This window comes from Penaeus japonicus, unplaced genomic scaffold, assembly GCF_977035675.1.
Source record: "Penaeus japonicus unplaced genomic scaffold, GWHDUDI00000001_assembly GWHDUDI00000032, whole genome shotgun sequence".
Lineage (NCBI taxonomy): Eukaryota > Metazoa > Arthropoda > Malacostraca > Decapoda > Penaeidae > Penaeus > Penaeus japonicus.
Window position 1 is genome coordinate 11074716 of NW_028234434.1, and position 20692 is coordinate 11095407.

The window sequence follows — 20692 nt, forward strand, 5'->3', positions numbered from 1 at the left end:
GAGAACGAGAGAGAGAGAGAGATAGAGGTAGAGAGATATAGAGGTAGAGAGATATAGAGGTAGAGAGAGAAAGAGAGAGGTAGAGAGAGAGAGAGCGAGAGAGAAAGAGATAGAGGTAGAGAGAGAGAGAGATAGAGAAAGAGAAAGAGAGAGAGAGAGGTAGAGAGAGAGAGAAAGAGATAGAGGTAGAGAGAGAGAGAGAGAGAGAGAGAGAGAGAGAGAGATAGAGGTAGAGAGAGATAGAGGTAGAGAGAGATAGAGGTAGAGAGAGATAGAGGTAGAGAGAGATAGAGGTAGAGAGAGATAGAGGTAGAGAGAGATAGAGGTAGAGAGAGATAGAGGAGAGGGGATGAGGGAGAGAGAGGAGAAGAAACGAGAGCTGAGGAGAAGAGAAGAGGATGGGGGAGAGAAGGGTAGAGTGGGCGAATGGAGGAGAGAGGAGAGAGTGAGGAGAGAGAGAGGAAGAGAGATGAGAGAGGAGGGAGAGAGAGAGTGAGAGATTATGAGTGATAGAGAGGAGAGAGTTGAGGAGTGGAGAGGAGAGGGGAGAGGTAGAGAGAGAGAGATAGAGGAGAGGGGAGGATAGCGAGAGAAGGAGGGGGGAGGGTGAGGAGGAGGAGAGGGGGGAGAGGAGAGAGAGAGAGAGAGAGGGGAGAGGAGAGAGAGCGAGGAGGAGGAGAGGAGCGAGTGAGGAGGAGAGAGTAGCAAGAAGGAGAAGAGAGGAAAGGGAAAGAGGGAGTACAAGAGAGGGAGAGAGAGAGACAGGTGGAAGAGAGGAGAGGATGGGAGAGAGGAGAGAAGAGATAGGAGAGGAGATGAGTGAGAGAGAGGGGAAGAGAGAGAGGGAGATGAGAGGGAGAGGGGAAGGGGACGGAGAGAGGGTTTGGATGGAAGAGATACGAGGTGGGGAGAGATAGAGGTAGAAAGAGAAAGAGGGAGAGAAAAGAGAAAGGGGGGATAGAGAGAGAGAGAGGAATGAGAGATATAGAGAAAGAGAATAGATTAGAGGGTTTGAGAGAGAGAGATAGAGGAGAGAGAGAGAGAGGTAGCGAGAGATAGAGGTAGAGAGAGATAGAGGAGAGAGATAGAAGGGTAATATAGAGGGAGATAGAGGAAGAGGAGATGAGAGAGAGAGAGAGGTAGAGAGAGAGAGAGAGAGAGAGAGAGAGAGAGAGAGAGAGAGAAGAAAGAGATGGAGGAGAGTGAGATAGAGTGAGAAAGAGATAGAGGTGAGAGAGATAGAGAGGGAAAAATAGAGGAAGAGAGAGATGGAGAAAGAGAAAGATAGAGAAAGAGAAAGATAGAGAAAGATAGAGAAAGAGAAATAGAGAAAGATAGAGGTAGAGATAGATAGAGGTAGAGAGAGATAGAGGTAGAGAGAGATAGAGGTAGAGAGAGATAGAGGTAGAGAGAGAGAGAGAGAGAGAGAGAGAGAGAGAGAGAGAGAGAGAGAGAGAGAGAGAGAGAGAGAGAGAGAGGGGCTAGAGAAAGAGAGAGAGGGGGGGTGGGGGAGAGAAAGAGAGAGAGAGATAGAAATAAAAAAAGAGAGAGAGAGAGAGAGAGAGAGAGAGAGAGAGAGAGAGAGAGAGAGAGAGAGAGAGAGAGAGAGAGAGAGAGAGAGAGAGAGAGAAGGGGGGAGGCAAAGAAAAAATATATACAGGAATAATGAGAGAAGAGAGGAGTGTAGAGAAGACAGCATAGTTACATAAATTTAACTCTGTGTATATTTATATCAATCTCTCTCTCTCTCTCTCTCTACCCATCCTTCCTCCTCCTCCCCATCCTTCCTCCCCATATCTATCTCCAAACAAACAAACAAATAAACAGAGCCTCTGCCAGCGGCGCGTCGGGCAGCCTGCCAGCCTCCGTCGGCAGTGGCGCGCGGAGGGTGAGTCTCAGTTAGGGAGGGAGGGAGGCTAGCGGTGGCTTCGCTGCCTCGGAGATTAGGGAGAAAAGAGGAAGAGGGAGATTAAGGCGAAGGGAGTAAGAGGGAGATTAGGAAGGGGGGAATAAGAGCGGAATAGGACAGCAACAGACGATAGGAAGTGGGGGAGGAATAGGGGAACTGACTCGGAGTTTAGGGAGAAAGGAAAAAGGGAGATTAGGAAGATGAGAATAGGAGGAATATTAGGGAGAAGGCAATATGAGGGAGACTAGGGAAAAGACAACAGGAGAGAGATTAGGGAGAAGGGAAAAAGGGAAATTAGGAAGATGGGAATAAGAGGAATATTTGGGAGAAAACAATATGAGAGAGATTAGGGAGAAGGGAAAAAGGGAAATTAGGAATATGGGAATAAGAGGAAGTCAGTATGAGGGAGATTAGGGAAAAGACAACACGAGAGAGATTACGGAAGAGACAGCAGGAGGAAGACTAGGGAAGAGACAACAGGAGGGAGATTTCGGCGAAGGGAAAGAGGGAAGGGATGATGAAGGTCGGCGAAGGGGCGAGTGACGATAGGAAGTAAGAAGGACAAAAGGAACAGGGGAACTGGCGAAGGGAAGATAGAAGGGGAGTTGAGATGCAGATCCTTCCTTGATGGAATTAGAGGTCGTATGAGAGTGATGAGCGCTAATTTAGACGTGAAGGTCATGATTGGCTTCAGAGTCGTGTCATCGTTTCGTACCTTCACTTTTTTTCCTTGCAACTGTTTCTTTTTGCTCTCTTTTCATCATAAAGGACCGGATCGAGAGAAAGGATCTTTTTCTTTTTTGATGGTGGTGGTGGCGGAGCAGGGAAGGTCTGCCATACTCCCGTAGGATGTTAGGATGTTGCATGAAGATTGGTGCTCCGTCTCTCTCTTTCTCTCTCCTCCCTCCTTCCTTTCTTCTTTCCTTCCTTCCGTCCTTCCTTCCTTCCTTCCTTCCTTCCTTCTAACCCTCCCTCCCCCCTCTTCTCCTATCCCCCATCCTACCTTCCCCATTCCACCTCCCTTCTCCCTCCCTTCCACATCTGTCATACTCTTATAGGACTTTAAGCTGCAGTATAATCCTACCCTCACTGCCACCTTCCTTCTTCCCTTCGTTCTTATCCTCCTCCTTCCTTTCCTTCCTTCCTTCCTTCCTTCCTTCCTTCCTTCCCTACCTCCCCCCCTCCTCATGCTCCTATAGGACATTAATATGCCGTATGAAGTATTGCAGGCGAGAGAGGCGACATCATGTCCAGCTTACCTGAGATAGTGCCGGACGTGGCAACTCGGCGATGGCTAGTCACGTGGGGTCATGGCGTCGCATCGGTAAACATGATCGGCATTCATGTCTTCACAGAGAAGGCCTTGTCGAAAGTGAAGTGAAGTGGAGTGAAGTGAAATGCGAGTTCGGGGAAAAGCAGAAAACCTGAATAGAATCTCTTGGTTCGGGGGTTTTCTCACTCGGCTGCACTTGTTCGCTGCTGTAAACAACAACCCAATTATTGAATTACTTTTTTTGTGTCCGTGTACACAGGTGGCTGACGCGCACGTGGAGTCACAGAAAGCTCGGAGATAAAGCCATAGGAAAGCGAAAAGAAACTGAAGGAAAATAAAAAAATAAGCAAAGTGAGTGAAGGAGATCGGTAGGTAAATATAAAAAAGGGTAAGCAGAGCAATTGAGAAAATCAGTAACTAAAAACTAGAAAAGCTAAGCAAAGCAAGCGAAGACCATTGGTAAATATAGATAAGAAAAGATAAGCAAAAGCAAAGCCAAATAAACCATAAGTCCAGGCCGCGTGAATAGCCCTATATAACGAGTCGAAATTCGGGAAATTAGCTATTTCCAGAGGGTCGGGTCGTGAGGAAGCAAGGAGGTGAGGTTAGGATCGGCGCAAGGATTAAGTTCAGCCGCGGCGAGGGGAGTGGCGAAGAAGGAAAGGAAGGGAAGGAGGGTGCTCGCATAGGCTGGGAGTGGTGCTTCGAGACTTCGAGGTGAAAGCACGGCGAAAGAGCGGGCTCGGACGAGGAAGTGAGAGGAGTACGAGACTCGAAGGAGGGCCGTGTGAATCAAATATAAAGAATGGCGATCATTATGAACCAAGGTCAGGGTCCACGGAGCCTGCCTGGTCTGCTGCAGGCTCGCCATACCTTCATTACCCCCCATTAAGTATACCCAGATGGGTATACCTTCTTAACGAACATGCCCTACATACCTTCTCCCTTCCCGCCGCCAGCCCCTCTTGCTGCCACCGCTGCTGCTAGACAGATGGCGCAGCAGGTGTAACATGTCCAAGTACAGGTACTCGCACACTGTCCACCTGGGAGCCGTTACGTGCACTTCCCGGTGACGGCAAACCGGTATGGTGGGAGCGGCGGCCACCTCCAGCATCCCACCTGAGCTGGCCAGGTTGTATACCCCGGACCCAGGCTGTCTCCGCGCCCTCCTCGCGGGGCACCGCCTCCGTCGCCTCTTTCTCCTACCCCGCCTCTTCCTCGTCACCAGCCATCTATTTCCTCTCGCCCTACCCTCAACCCTCTTCCATTCCTCCTCCTTTTCTTCCTCCATCTTATTATCATCAGCACCGTCACCACCATCATCATCCTCATCATCATCATCATCATCATCATCATCATCATCATCAACATCAACCATTATCACTAATCTTCACCATTCATTCCTGACCACTTACGCCACCACCTCCTCCATCCCCAGAAGGGAATCCTAGACTCATCTTGGATAGGGTTATCCTCATTAGGAGTCATGCATGATAGGAGGAGGAGAGGCTGTGATCATGCATGGCACAGGACGGGAGGGAAGTAGGTTGGGTGAGCGTGCAATAGCCGTGGATCACGAAGGATGGGGGTCATGAAGGAGTAATGTGATGGTGGTCCAGGATGCGAATCAGCCGAGGTCAGGAAGGGGGGGAGGGGGACTCCTCGTCGCGACCAAGTACCAGCATGTGCATGATTCTTGTGTCAAGGAGGAGAGTAATTGGCACGTCGCGAGGATAGATAGCTATGCCTGGCCGGTCATGTTCTCCCGTCGTAGTGCAGGTCATGGAGCAGAGCGCGGGCTAGCCAGGGCCTACAGGAGCGGTCGAGGGGGGTCTATCTGTTTGGCAGGGTTTGCACAGGTCACACATTAATCATGCTCACGGACAGTCATCTGTCCCCACCTGCCGCCTGTGTCGCCGAGTTGCTGCTCACGCCCATTTTAACTGGCAGTGCTGCCCGTTTCCGTGAGGGCGTTGCCGTTCACACTCTCCTTCCCACACCTTCCTCCTGATGAACGGCCCACCTTGGCATCCTTAATGACGTCATGAATTTTACGCTCATTCACACGGTGGCGATTTCTTCGTTTAGACCGAATTTCAGATTTTCAGCGTGGGCCATTAGCATTACCATTCAGTCACCCTTTCACCTTCCGTAACTGCGTCACTTGCACCTTAGTTGTTGCAGTGCATGGCGGCGACACGTGCGACCGACCAGGCCGTAGTATCTGAGGTGTAAACAGGATTTGCGCGTGTAACAGCTGGTGCCCCTGTTTTAGTAGGTTCAGCTGCTGCCATGTATTTTTAGGGATGGCAGGCTGGCTGGGACAGGGCATCAGGTATACGCGGTGACTTTTAAGCTGTAATTATCAAGGACAAAGAGTGCATTTCGCTCTATTTGTGCGTCGTAGGTGAGAAGGTAGAGGAAGAGTGTGGAGAAGTTAGGGGGGGTAGGGGTTTTGGAAGGGTGGTGCGGCGCTCCCAGTGATGAGGCTGCCTCGCGCCTGCCTGCCTAGCCTGGCCTGCCACCCGCCCTGCCGCCCTGCCGCCCTCCCGCCACCCTGGGCCCGAGTTCCCGAGTCATTCAGTAGCGGAGCGGCGCCCGGACTGGGAGGATCGCACGGGTAGAGGCGCCAGATTTGTGTTCCTCCCTACGTGGCTCACCTGGCCGTCCACGCTCGCACCAGCGCCCGCGCCCTGGATTCTGTGTCTGTAGTGCTGAGTGTATGGGAGTAGAATTTAGTTGGCGCAGTGTCATCGTCGAATCCTCTTAGTGTTTAGTGAACCCTACGGCGGAGAAAAGAAATGAAATTCGGTCATGAAGTTGTGTGCATGCCGATAGTCGTGCGAGTCTGTGTCTTGGGTCGCTACAGGAAAGAAGTAGAAAGAAAGTGAATGAAACAGCTTCGAGAAAATGCTTGCGTCGAAAACCGAGTTCAAATTCTGTGCGGCTTTTCCAGCCAAGTTTCTTTCCATCTGTGAGGCGAGCTGCAGCCGAATTGCCTCCTGGTGCGTTGGGTTAGGCAAGGATGTTGCAACACCAGGCCTGTTCAAGGAAGCATCACTAGGGTGTAGGAGGGAGGGCACAGGCGAAGTTGGGCAGCGGAGGCTCGAGCAACGGAGGGAGGTGGAGGCGGTGCGTACCAGATGCTGGAGTGGGCAGTAGGGAAGGGCCGGGCGGGCAGCGGTCAGGCCCGCCTGGAAGGGCTTGGACGCTGCTTGCAGAGAGGGCACAAAAAGCATAACGCTTGTGGGACTGCGTGCTGCAAGAACTCTCGGACAAGTTCTAGCTCACTTGCCTGCATGATAAATTGACATTTAAGGCCTTACAAAAGACATTTATAGATTAATGTGAACCCCAATCTGCCTGGTGTTATTCTTGCCCGTTCGGTTGATATTTGGCATAATCCTCCGCTGAGCTATGTAGGTTATCTCTCCATCTTGAAGCTACGGTCAGATTGTCTTCATTCCATCCACCTTTAGGGAGAATTGATAGTCTCAGTTCTTAAGGAGTTTAAGCTGGACGAAGAAAATTTACTTTTATTTTGTATTCCTTTGGCGTCCCTTTGCCGTGTTGTAATGTACTCCCAATAGCTTCGCCTGTCCGAGGGATTTCCTTTTAAGCAGAATTCCTTTTATGAAATTTCCTCTGCTGAATGACAACTCCATCTCCACTAAACGATGTTGAAAGCATAATTCAAATGAAAGTGCGAGATCGGGCCTACATTCCCTTGGCGCAATATTCTGCGAAACAGCAGTGACGTTAGCTGTCGGGGCTTGCCTGGGAAATGACCAGTGCCAGGCCAAGGTGATGCGTCCCTGAGGGAGGCGATGCGTTACCCGGCCGAAGGACGCCGCCGCTGCCGCCTCCTGTTCCCCCTTCATCCCAGGCGGACGCCATGAGCATGTGTGATAGGGTGAAAGTTAAGCATTGAGGGTGGGACGTCGCCGACAGTGTTAGTGGCGCGCGCGTCGACTCTTGCGTCAGTCGCCGTTTCTTGTCCCAGTGTCCGTGTGTCTCGCGTCTGCGGGGAACTGCGGTGTCGCGAACCCCGGCAGAGTGATGTGCTTTCTGTGCTTTGATGCATGTCTGTTTGGCGTCAAGCGTGTGCAGATTAATCTACTTGTCTTGCTGCATTGTGTAAATGTTTATGTGTAGTAAATCCTTTTGTCGTAACTGAGACAAGGGATATACGGAAGGATCGGTTTTGAAACGAAATGCATTTGGAATCAAAGAAGTCAAGTGTTAGTCGAAAAGTGATGGTGAAGTGCTGAAGTTTAGAACATCAGTATTTTTTAAATTTTTGTGTGGTCTAGAAAATGTTTGAAAAAGTGAGATAAATTATGTAATTTCGCCTTCCTTTGGTAATGTTGACCTGCTTTATTCTGCAATTATGTCACGTCCAGTCTGCTTCTTGATGTGGTCCTGCAATGGTGAGTAAGGATATGGATGTTGCATTATAGAAGTATTCAAGATGAATCCGTCCAGTGTGTGTGTTGTTGTTGTGTTTGCGAGTGTTCGAGCGCGTGTTTGTTTGTATGTTTTTGTGTACCCGTGCGCACGCGCACACACACACACACACACACACACACACACACACACACACACACACACACACACACACACACACACACACACACACACACACACACATATACATATATACACATACATATATATACATACACACATATATATACTCACATAATATATATATATATATATATATATATATATATATATATATATATACACAAATACATATATACATACATATACATATACATATACATATACATTTACATATACACACTTACACATACATATACACATGCGGGTTTGCGTAAGTGTGTATGCGTAAGTGCATGTGTTCGTGTTGTGTGTGTGTGTATGCATGTATGTATGTATGTATGTATGTATGTATGTGAGATTGCATGTTTGGCTCCCCCGTGGCCTCAAGTGAAGCGCCGTCCTCCTGCGAGCGAGGCGTGCGGAGGGAGGCGTCCAGAGCCATGTCGACACACGCCACTTTTTCGGAGCCTGGAATCGGGAGAAGTGAAGGGTCAAGGGCTCTTCCGCTCAGCCTCCCCTAGGGATTGGTTAGGGACGAGGGGCGAAGGGCGGAGGGATTTTTTTTTTCTTTTTTCTTTCTATTTGATCTTGTATTATCGTTTGATTGGTTGGACTGGGCCGAGGGACGGAGGAGGTGATGGGCGCTGATGGGGTTGCGAGTCGAGAGATGATTGGAAGATGGGATTAGTGAAGGAAATGTCGAACCGAGATGTGATGATGTGAAAGAGGGGTGGGGTGTGGAGGGGGGGGAGATAAGAAGATACCTCTTGGAAGTTGAAACAGATGTGGAGCCTTTCCGAGATGAGCATTGAAGGAAGACAAGACCGGAAAGACTATGAAAATAATGATAGTACCTTAAAAGAACAAACCAACATTCGAAAAAGGAAAAAAGAAAAGAAATAAGAATAACGACTTGAAAGGGAGGTAGAGTGCGTTAGGAAAGAAGGCACCCTCGACGTATATTCTAGAACGAGGCCATGGTGTCTAGTGCACTGAAAGGACCAGGTTGCCAGTGGGATGGCAAGTGGACACCATCGATCATCGAGGGAAGGCACTTAAATGGCAGACAGCATTACGGTAGTTCCTCCTCACGTCCCCAGTGTGGGAACTTGGTCACGGCAGACAGTGTGTGTTATTGTTCGGGTCGAGTAGTTGTGTTGGTTGAGTGTTTACTTTTTAAAAATCGTGCGTTATGGTGGCCTGTCTCGTATCTGGGAGGAGTTTGATGTTTTCGAGTCTTTCCACACCCAGCTTGATCTCGTCTTGTCATGACGTCATTGGGTCCATCAGCTTTTTCTCTTGTGTATCGTGTCCCTCCTGTGTGTGTTTTCTATAGAATTATCAGGTTTAACATACTCTTTGTGATATATATGACATAGACCTTGATAACGATGCACAAGTTCAGATTTATCCTATTGGAGAAGTGAAGTGGTTTCCTTGTTGAGAATGTTGCATTAGCGTTACGTGTTGATGTAACACTCGGATTCTGCACCACTTTAATAGTACGGCGATTGTGCAAGGCAGCTTCCCAAGTGCTGGCGTGACTTCGCAAGATGTTGTCAAGCCAATACTTGGGTCTTGTATTTCTCTTTCGTTCTCTTGCTTTGCCTTTTCCCTCGCCCAGTTCTTCTCTTCTCTCATGTCTCTCCTCTTTGCTTTTGTGAGCGCTCGCGTGCGCTCACACACACACACACACACACACACACACACACACACACACACACACACACACACACACACACACACACACACACACACACACACACACATACATCTCTCTCTCTCTCTCTCTCTCTCTCTCTCTCTCTCTCTCTCTCTCTCTCTCTCTCTCTCTCTCTCTCTCTCTCTCTCTCTCTCTCTCTCTCTCTCTCTCTCTCTCTCTCTCTCCTCCCTCCCTCCCTCCTCCCTCTCTCTCCCTCTCTCTCCTCTCCTCTCCTCCCTCTCTCTCCCTCTCTCTCTCCTCTCTTTCTCTCTCTACATACGCGCGCTCGCGCACACACACACACACACACACACACACACACACACACACACACACACACACACACACACACACACACACACACACACACACACACACACACACACACACACACACAACCAAAAATCTTTCTCTCTCTCTCTCTCTCTCTCTCTCTCTCTCTCTCTCTCTCTCTCTCTCTCTCTCTCTCTCTCTCTCTCTCTCTCTCTCTCCCTCTCTCTCTCTCTCTCTCTCTCTCTCTCTCTCTCCCTCCCCCCCCTCCCCCCCTCTCCCTCTCTCTACCTGTCTCAAAAAAATCATCAAAGTCAAAGTCTCTCTACCTCTCTCTACCTCTCTCTCCTCTCTTTCTCTCTCTACATACGTACACACACACACACGCACACGCACACACACCCACACCCACACCCACACACACCTACACACACACACACACACACATATATACATACATACATATATATATATATATATATATATATATATATATATATATATATATATATATATATATTTATGAATGAGTGTTGAGTTTGTGCATATGATTCATAGCTTAGGCATGTATGAGCAAGTGGCTCTTCGCCATTCCTGCAGCAGCACAAGACGCACGGACTGCGCTGAGTTTGAACACAGCGATGACGTATATGCTACTTCTGACGCGGAAATGTTTACGGCGCGTCATTGTGGCTTGCCAGGGATCATTTGCTCCTTCACTTCTTTTTTCCTTGAGAAAAAAGAAGCTGGTCGAGTGCCAAGTGTACAGTCCTGGTCCCCGTTGCAGAGATAGAATCGGCGGGCGAAACAAAAGCCGAGCGAAGGCCGTGCGGTGGCGTTGGTGGCGGCGGCGGAGGTGGCTGCCCCAAGTGCTCGGCGCCCCAGGCAACGAACGCACTCCCACCTCCGCCTCTCATCGCCGCCGCACTCCTACGCGTTGCGAGGCTCCATATTACATCGGGGGTTCTTTGTGGCGTTCGTGTTGGTCCCCATTAAAGCTCTAGCCACCCGCGGCCGAAAGATTGACGTATTTACGCATCGGATCCCGTGCGAGTAGGAAGGAGCGAGAGGGTCTCCGCGTGGTGAGTAAGCAGGCGCGTTTTGACCTTGGGAACGTCCACCCACCTTAGTACCTGGCCACCCACCCTCCCCAGACGCCCACCGCCACAGTAACCGAAACAACGCCTGAACTCCTCTCATCCCACATCCCCCCCCCCCCTCGGCCCTGCATGCACCGTACAAATTTCCCCGTCGGACCCACTCGGTTGTGACAACGAGTCCACACGGTCGGAACGGCGAGTGGGCGCTCGCCTCCACGCGAAGATGATTGAGGGGGAGGAGGGACTGGGGGATAAAGGAGAGGGGAGAGGGAAGGGGAGGAACTCAATAACAGCAAACAACGGCGAACTTTCCTCTCGTGATGGAACGGGTCCCTGGCCTCGACGTCGATATTGTCTCTGTTGCAATGCAGTGATACATCATATTGGTATTATGGTTATTCACGAGTAGTAGACAGTTAGCGCAGCGTTTTGCGATCGCCAGAACCCGTTCAGCTTTGATTTCATTCGGCTGTAATTGGCTGGCATATTAATCGAATGCTTCATTTTTTCCGGTCTGTTGTGCTTCAACATTGACACCTTTTATTCCCAGGCATTCGACCATTCCACCACATCAGCCACCAGTGATATTTCTCCGGACTTCATTACTTAACATTCTTCTCGTACAAGTCACCACCACTTGTAGATTGTGGAGGAATTCCCGCTATGGAGAGGCGATTGAGAGGAAGGTGCTGGTGCCTTGGGACATTGCTCGTTGCAACTCCAATCGAACAGGACACTTTGCAAGAACGTCATTGCTGCAGGAGATGTATCAAGGACGTTTCTGTCGCGTCTCAATCTCTTTCTCTCTCTTTCTCTCTCTTTCTCTCTCCCTCTCCCTCTCCCTCTCCCTCTCTCTCTCTCTCTCTCTCTCTCTCTCTCTCTCTCTCTCTCTCTCTCTTCTCTCCTCTCCTGCCTCTCTCCCCCCTCCTCCTCCCTCCCTCTCTCTCCTCTCTCCCTCTCTCCCTCTCTCCTTCTCCCTTTCTCTCTCTCTCCCTTCTCCCTCCCTCTCCTTCCCTTCTTCCCTCCTCTCCTCTCCCTCCTCCCTCTCCCTCCCTCTCTCTCTCTTCTCCCTTCTCTCTCTCTCCCTCTCTCTCCCTCTCTCTCTCTCTCTCTCTCTCTCTCTCCTCTCTCTCTCTCTTCTCTCTCTCTCCTCTCTCTCTCCCCTCTCTCTCTCTCTCTCTCTCTCTCTCTCTCTCTCTTCTCTCTCTCTCTCTCTCTCTTTCTCCCTTGTCTATCTCCTCCTCTCTCTCTCTCTCTCTCTCTCTCTCTCTCTCTCTCTTCCTCTCTTTCTCTCTCTCTCTCTTCTTCTCTCTCTCTCTCTCTCTCCTCTCTCTCTCTCTCTCTCTCTCTCTCTCTCTCTCTCTCTCTCTCTCTCTCTCTCTCTCTCTCTCTCTCTCTCTCTCTCCTTCCCTCCCTCCCTCCCTATCCTCATCCCCATCCGCCTCCATCACTCGCCGTTCCCTCCTCTCCTTCCCCAACCCTATCTTTCACTAAGCTGGTGTCTCCCATGACGTTTCCCTCCTATCCCCAAGCCCCGTCCCGCCGGTCCTCGAGGCTCCGTCGGACTTAAGGCGATGATCCAGACGCCGACGTCCCACGCACATTTTCGAGATTTTACTCAAATCTCGGCGCGCCTGTGCGGTTTGTGTCGGCGGCGCCTGCAGCCTCTGTCACGGTCAACATTCGGAGGGGGAGGGGGGATGGAGGTCGGATAGGGGTTTGGACAAGGGTGGGGGATGGCGTGGGTGGGGGAGGGAAAGATAGAGGGAGAGGGCAAAGGAGAAGGAAAGAGTGTTGGGTGAGGGAGTGAGTGGGAGAGGAGGGGTGTACTTAAAATCCAGCAAGTCACGAGTACGATTTTCTTACAGTCCCCTTGTGGACGTCGGGCGAGTCCACAGCTGGTGATGTCAGAAGGTTAAGATTCTAAGAGACATCCCACGAGGGTTATAGAAGACGAGGCCAACGAAAGGCAGGAAGAAAAAGAAGAAAAAAAGGGAACGGAAGAAAAAGTCTGAACGAGTCGGGTCGTCAAGGGCAACATAGGCCTATTCCCGGCGGCTGGTTGGACACGGGCCAACATTACGGAGCCGTTAGTCAAACTTGCTCCTCCGCTGAGCTTGCGAGCCAGGTAATTAAAACTTAAGACTGGAGTTGGTAGACGAAATATCTCGTCGTGAGCCGAGCCGCGAGTGATGGAGGTGGCGAGGGAGCTGGTATTACGAGAGGTTTTGGGGTCGGTTTTATGTCGCGGGGAAAGCGGTAAAGGAGGGAGACAGGAAATAACATTTTTTGCGCTTGTGGTCGTATTTGCAAACTTTTCATAGTACAGATGAACGATAATATACATGAGTTTGTAATTTGTATTTGGTGAGTGATTATAAGATGAATAACTAGACAAACACAAGCAGTGATAACAAGATCCGATTGCATAATTGGGGGCGGCATCCACACTGGAAATGATCAGCCCTTACGTCACGCCAAGTTTGATTGCTTATCGCCGAGAGGCCATCGGCAACAGAGCGCTAATTGTGGATTTTAATGACATTCGGAGACTAACTTGCAGGGACAATTTAGCAAAGTAATTGGTCTCACTCCTATTCGGTTCACGTTCTGCAAGGTGGTGTCTCTGCTGGTGAATGACGACAATCGCTTGCTGTTCCTACATGGCTGGTCATCGTGCTTGTTAGTGCTAATATGTCATGACTGTGATTGGAAGTGCTTGTGTTGGGCGTTGCTTTTGTTAATGGAAATAATAGAAAGATTTTTTTTGCTATTTTACCCCCATCTGCTATTACGGTATTCGTTTATATTTACCGTCATCATCATCATCACCATCGCTGATCACGACCATCTTATCATCATAAACCATCTGTATATCAGATAAATAGAATCAATCTGATTTAAAGAAAAATGGTCATTATCAAGGCGACATCACAGCACAACGAGATACACAGGAGGCGTTGAGAGGAGAGGCGCGGCGGGGGCGAGTGGCGTGGGGAATGACATGTCCTTCTGTCGCCCTGTCCTTAATCGCGGCGGAGACAACTGTGGACACGGAAGTTGCAGGACTACCCACTTACGTCATTGTGGTAGGGTACGAGGGGACGCACAGGGGAGGGAGGGGAAGGGGGGGGAGTAGGATAAGACGTTTGTGGCGGACGGCGAAGGATGAGGCTAATGGGTGGATGGGTGGGGTGGCCTTGGGGCTTGGGCGGGATCGCTGTTGTTACCATGTACATGATGTGCTGGCTCCCCCCTTCCACTAACCCTCCCCCTTTCATTCCCTCTCTCTCTCGCTCTCCCCTTCCACTGCCTCCCCTCCCCCCTCCATTCCCTCTCTCTCGCTCTCCCTTTCCACTACTCACCTTCCCCCCCTTCCTTTTCTCTTGCTCTTCCATTCTACTACCCTTTCCCCTCCCTCCCCTCCCTCTCCCTCCCTCTCCCTCCCTCTCCCTCCCTCCCTTTCCCTCTACCCTTCCACCGTCCTCCCTCCCTCCCCTCCCTCTCCCTCTATCGTTCCACCGTCCTCCCTCCCTCCCCTCCCTTCCTCCCTTCTTCGAACACTGCCTCAATTTATGCTAAACTCTTTCCCTCCATTCTCCCTTCCTTTCCATGACCGTTTTATGCTATTGTACTTTGTTGGCATTCTCTCTCTCTCTCTCTCTCTCTCTCTCTCTCTCTCTCTCTCTCTCTCTCTCTCTCTCTCTCTCTCTCTCTCTCTCTCTCTCTCTCTCTCTCTCTCTCTCTCTCTCTCTCTCTCTCCCTCCCTCCCTCCCTCCCTCCCTCCCCCTCCCCCCTCCCTCTCTCCCCCCCCCCCCCTCCCTCTCTCTCTCCTACTGACTCTGTCTGCTGTCTGCCAGTCTATCTGTATCCTCCCTCTCACGCTCCCACCCTCTCTCTCCTTCAACCATCTCTCTCATAGATATCCTGCATGTGTATGCCAGTAATATTGATGGCTTCCTGCCAAGTATGCTGCACTTGTTGAATCTGAAATGAACAACAAAGGATTCTAACCATATGTATCCATTCGAAATATTGTTGTTGTGTCAATATTGCATGCTGTGGTTTGCAAAGATGGTGAGGAAAGTATATGCCTGTATATGTTGTTATTTATCTATCTATCGATCTGATCTTTCCTCCTTCCTCTGTCCTTTTCCTGTCTATGGCTGAGGTAATAAATAGCAATTATGCTGAATACCTGTCAGACATGCCAGCGAATCGACCGGAGACAGAGCCGAGCCTTGGGATGAACTGAACCTGAACGCCACCAGGTCTCTCTCGGTTCTGCGGCTGTCCTTAGTCCTCCTACACAAGGACTCTCGGAGGATGATGGATTCGTGGATTCGTGGGAGGGATCTTGTTTCGAGAGCTCTTATGCACGCGTCTCCTTTCGACGTGTGTTGGTGATTGATTGGTAAATAATGATGTTTATTTTCCCCCCCGATCGGTAAATAATGTGTTTAATCCGTCCGTTTATTTATAACGGCAGCATAACTTTCTGTGTTGGGGTACAAGTAGCTCTTCGATTCTATAAATAACCAAAGTAAATTTTACTCGCCTTCTCAAAATACGCATTCTACATTTAGCTAACCTTTCTATTTTATGCTGCTACACACAGGTAAATCGGGGAATCCCGGTGAGTCACGCGTGAGTCGCTGCAGGAAATTAGTAAGCTTAATTCTTGGGACTCGGCGAGTGTGAGAGCGTGGGTGTGCGTGCTCCTCTAATGCCTCGGCGTCGCCTGGGTGCGGGAAGGCAGGTGGCCAGCGTCGTGGTTCGCTTGGAGTGGGACTTGGGAAGAAACGATAAAACACAGCCACATTCAGAACGAAATCAAAAGTCGTGCCGTTTCAAATGAAAGTTCTTAGGACGAAGAATGTCAAATTCAGTTCTGATTTCCATTCTTGCGCCGAAGAACTGTAATAACAGGAAATTCGAAACGTTATGGCTTTACATTTCGTTCCGTGTTTTATTGTATCTGTGTGTAAACGATGCTGTATTTGTAGTTGTGGTTTACGTGGGAAGAAATTGAGAAGGGCGAGGTCACAGTGGGGACTGGAACTTGGGGGAGGAAATTTAGTGCATTGGTCTTGGTTAGGACCGGAGATTGATAGAGGTCGTTGCTGTTACTTTGTTTTAGCATGGGTTTGATCCGCTCTTCCACGTGCTGTATTTATCCGTGTGTAATCTCTGCGAGTTGTATTTGTGTTTATATCTGCTGCGTTTGGTCGCCATGCGTCGCGGGTTTTGGATCCGGTGCAATAATTAGCGCAGGTAGCCGCAGACTGCGACTGGTGTGTGACTGCGGTGAGTAGGCAGTCGGAAATGAAGCGCTGAAGGAGTGGATGTGAAGGTAACAGGTGGCTGCGCGAGACAGGAAGGTCTGATAAGGAAGTGTGCATGACGAGCAGGTGTATGCAAGCAGCGGTTTATTGACAGTGGGAGGCGCGGGTGAGAGAGGTGATGGAGCACCGCAGAACGAAAAGAATATTAGACATAATTTAGAGGGTATATAAAGAGAGTTTGAAATGTACATCCCCTCTCCGTTGTGTGATACAATGACCATAAACGAAGGTGGGGACTTGAAGTGGTTTGTATGGCGTAGCGAAGACCGATAAGCGTAGAGGCTCTCGATTGCATAGATATGCCGACTTGGATTGGGTATCGTTGAGAGGCCAGGGCAGCTGCCGCGGCAAGGGACGGCGTAGCATTGTGCAGGAGGACTGGCAACAGGAAAGGGTTGCACAACAGCTGTGGCCGCTTCAAAGAGACTACACATCGCCGTCTAGTGGGGAACGAGGGGGAGGAGGGAAGACTGCGAAAGTTATCTGTTTTGATTGGTAAAGTATACAGCGGTATTTATGCCTGGGAATGCTGGTATTTATTCTCAGACGGAGAGACTGTGATCCTTTAAATATTCCCTGTCTTTTTCTGTTTTTTTTTCTCTCTTAATTTAAGAGAGGGGAGAATGGATAGGAGACGGGCCCTCTCGCGTGTGGGCTCGCTATTATTTCTTCATTTTTTCCTCATTTAAGACATTCGTCACACAGCTGGTGGTTGGATCCTTGCGTCTGGTAGGCCATTCTTCCCAGACTATGCCCTACCTCAGTTCATTTCTTCGCTTTATCTCAACTTATTATGATTTTTTTTTTGTTTAAGAATCTATTGTCGTTTCTCTTGTCTATTATTATTATTATTATTATTATTATTATTATTATTATTATTATTATTATTTACTCGCCTATTTTTCTCTCGCTCTTACACCATCCTAACTCCCGGCCTCGTTATCTTATCCGAAGTCCAGTTGATTTAGCTTCCAAGATTCATGGCGGCATCTGGGTTAGGTTTAACCCAACGATTCTCCTCTTGGCAGCAGAGCAGTGTTATTGTACCGACGACTCATTCCAAGCTAACGGGACTCACTCATAGCCACCGACCCGCCGCATCACATTACGGCCAGATTCACAGAGATGCTCCCACAGACAGGTCGTGGCTGTTTTACCTGAGGTCGCAGAAGAGCCGGTAGGAGTGTTGAAAGTTGCAACGGGTGAGGGAATGGGACTGTTGGAAGGAGTTGCAACGGGTGAGCAGACAGAAGTGTTGGAAGGAATGGCAACACAAGAGCAGACATAAATGCTGGAAAGACTTGAAAGGATCACGGCGATGTTCAAAGGTTACACAAGTAAACGCAAGGTTGAAGGTGCTAGACTACCATTGTTGTTGCAAGGAGGAGGACAAAGGACAGTTTGATGGAGCGAGGCCTATTAGAGGGGCCTAGTTGCTGCTGTAGGAACGAGCTATACAGACTAGAGGGATAGAGAGAGCGAGGAAAGGAGGGAGGGAGGGAGGGGGGAGGAAGGAGGGAAGAGGGAGGGAGGGAGGGAGGGGAGAGGAAGGAGGGAAGAGGGAGGGAGGGAGGGAGAGAGGAAGAGGAGGGAGGGAGGGAGAGAGGAAAGAGGGAGGGAGGGAGTGAGAGCGAGAGAGGGAGAGCTTCACAACAAAAACAGCGCGCCGACCCAAACAAATATGCCGAGGGGCTTACTTATAAACAATTTTTTCTAAACATTAGGCTCCTTGGTTGGCAGTTCACTGTTGGAAGGCCGTACCTGACCGACGGTTGGGGTCGGCTACTCTTGGTGTTTCGCTGTTTTTGTTTATTTCTTCACTTATTGTCTTGCTTTTACTCTTTTTGTTACAATGTTTTTGTTATATATATTCTCTCTCTTTCTCTTTCTCTTTCTCTTTCTCGATCTCTCATACCCCCTATCTACTTATCTACCTACCTACCTATCTATGTATGTATCTATCTACCTATCTATCTATCTATCTATCTATCTATCTATCTATCTACCTACCTACCTACCTACCTACCTACCTACCTACCTACTTACCGACCTACCTACCTACCTACACACTTACCTACCTACCTACCGTGTCTATAGTTGTGTCATTGTGTTTGTCTACGTGTTCGATTGTAATGTGAATAGGTTTGTTTACGTGTTCCTATGCCCCCCCCCCTCCCTTCCCTCTATAAAGGATCTCGTACGCCATGGCCCTTCCCTTGTCACGGGCGCAGTTGGACGGCCGGCGAGGAGAGCCACGTCCGCATTCAGATCGTGCCTCTCGGTGCCACTGTGGGCCGGGCGGGGCTTGTCTGTTGTCCCGACTCTCCTACTCGGACAGGGCGTTCGTTAAGGTTGCGTCGGGAGGGGGTGGGGGGCGGAGAGGAACAGAGGAAGAGAGAGACAGGAGGAGTGAGGAAGAGAGGGAAAGGAGGATGGGGAAGAGCGGGAGAAGAGGAGAGAGAAAGAGGAAGGGTGTGGGAGAGGAAGAAAGGGAGAAAGATGAGAAAAGACAAAAAGTGAGGGAGAAGAGGAAAGGCAAAGGAGGGGAGAAGTAGCGAGATAGGAAGAGGAAAAGAGAAAGGAGGAGAGGGAAGAAAAGAAATAACGGAGAGAGAGAGAGGGAGAGAGAGAGAGAGAGAGAGAGAGAGAGAGAGAGAGAGAGAGAGAGAGAGAGAGAGAGAGAGAGAGAGAGAGAGAGAGAGAGAGAGAGAGAGAGAGATGGGGGGAAGACTCTGAAATTAAAGTATATTTCCTCTTTATTTTCTCTTCGTAGCAGGAGTAACCAGATAAAGCATTCTTTTAATTAGCACTGCTTTTATGATATAATTAACGCCTGCAACTGGCACTGACGTTTTCGCTTTCGCCGAATTTTCAGCTTCTTCCTTTTTTTATTTTCCTTTTTTTCTATTCCTCTTCGTCTTTCTTGCATCAGGATCGTATTCATGTCATTGTCCACCCCTTCCACCTCTTTTCTTCTTCTTTTTTTTTCTTTATTTTTATTTTTTTTTTTGTTATTCCCTCTCCTACCCTCCATCCACCACGTTTATTACATTCTCTCTACTTCCCTCCTTCTCCTCTTCCTCCTCCTCCTACTCCTCCTCTTCCTCCTCTTCCTCCCATTCCTCCTTTACCTCCTCTTATTCCTTCTCTTCCTCCTTCTATTCCTCCTCCTCTTCCTTCTCTTCCTCCTCCACCTCCTCCTCCTCCTCTCTTCATCTTCTTCGTCGTCCTCCTTATCATGTTACCACTACATCTTGATAGGAGGGGGGAAGGGGGAGGGGGAATTCCATTTTATTTGCATTTGAAGCAAGAATGTCCGTCTTGAAGTGCTTCTTTGTGCTCGTCTGCCTCTCTGTGTGAAGAATTTCTGTTGGTGCGTATTTCCTTTTCTTCATTTTGTGTCGGTTTTGCCTCCGTTTCGTATATGATTTGTCTGAGGATTCTTTTGTGTGTGTATCTGTGTATCTCTGTATCTCTGTGTGTATGCTTACATACACATATACTTGCTCACTATCAATAACTAATATACAAGTATAATTATGTTTATGTAGGGGCACATAAGAGTGAGAACTAGAAAGAGGGTGTTAGCGCCAGTAGGGGATGGAGAACCAGAACCGGTGTAGAGTGACGTTAATGGTGACGTCACGAGGACCAGTACGTTGTTCCGCCTTCTGAAAGGTCGTGGAAGGTGTTTAGGCTGAGGTTATATGTGTGTGTGCGAGAGGGAAGGAGAGAGAGAGAGAGAGAGAGAGAGAGAGAGAGAGAGAGAGAGAGAGAGAGAGAGAGAGAGAGAGAGAGAGAGAGAGAGAGAGAGAAATAGAAATAGAAATAGAAATAGAAATAGAAATAGAAATAGAAATAGACAGACAGACATACAGACAAGGACGCCAAAGGGGTTCACGAGGGATGTATGGCGATCGGTTCACAGGAGTCCAAGAGGCGAAACAGAGTCACACAAGCGGCCACGATGTCAGTGAAGACATCACCATGCAATGCAACACATCGCAAGTGTCACCCCCGGGTACTTTCTTAGAGTCGACCGGTTTTGTTCCCTCTTTTTTTCTCTCTCTCGCTTTGCTATTCCTTCTTCCGCCTGCCTCGCCTCTCCTCCCTCCTCTCCTCCTTTCCTTCCCCCCTTCCTTTCTTTCTTCCATCCTTCATTCATTAACACCTGTATGTCATTATTGCCATTTCTGACTCCCTTCTCTTCTCCCTCCTCCTCCTCCTCCTCCTCCTCCTCCTCCTCCTCCTCCTCCTCCTCCTCCTCCTCCTCCTCCTCCTCCTCCTCCTCCTCCTCCTCCTCTTCCAGCTCTATTTAAATAAACCTCAACCTCATTCATTACAAACAACCCATTAGACCGGTGGCCAAGGCAATGCACAGGAAAAAAATGCAACTTACGAATGAAGGCGCAACATTTTGCCAGACAAGAATCGCAATCGAAAGTCAAAGTGGGTTGTTTATCCTGTTCGAATCCATGAAACCATAGGCAGCCGTTGAGCCTGGGAATACGGAGCAGTAACTCT

General features: G+C 49.2%; 1 protein-coding gene across 8 annotated transcripts in view; it reads left to right on the forward strand.

Annotated features, from left to right (window-relative positions):
- Window positions 1-20692, forward strand: part of LOC122267707 (uncharacterized) — a 314608-nt gene that overhangs the window by 271396 nt on the left and 22520 nt on the right. For 2 of the 8 annotated variants that reach the window (XM_043037827.2, XM_043037830.2), the window contains exon 1: window positions 5761-5886. The exons of 2 other annotated variants lie outside the window; for them this stretch is intronic. The gene's annotated coding sequence lies outside the window, so the exon portion shown is untranslated. Of the gene's footprint in view, window positions 1-5708; window positions 5903-7143; window positions 7613-20692 lie in introns of those variants that run through there. 4 more of the 8 variants (XM_086556337.1, XM_086556338.1, XM_086556336.1 and 1 more) reach the window with 4 other exon arrangements.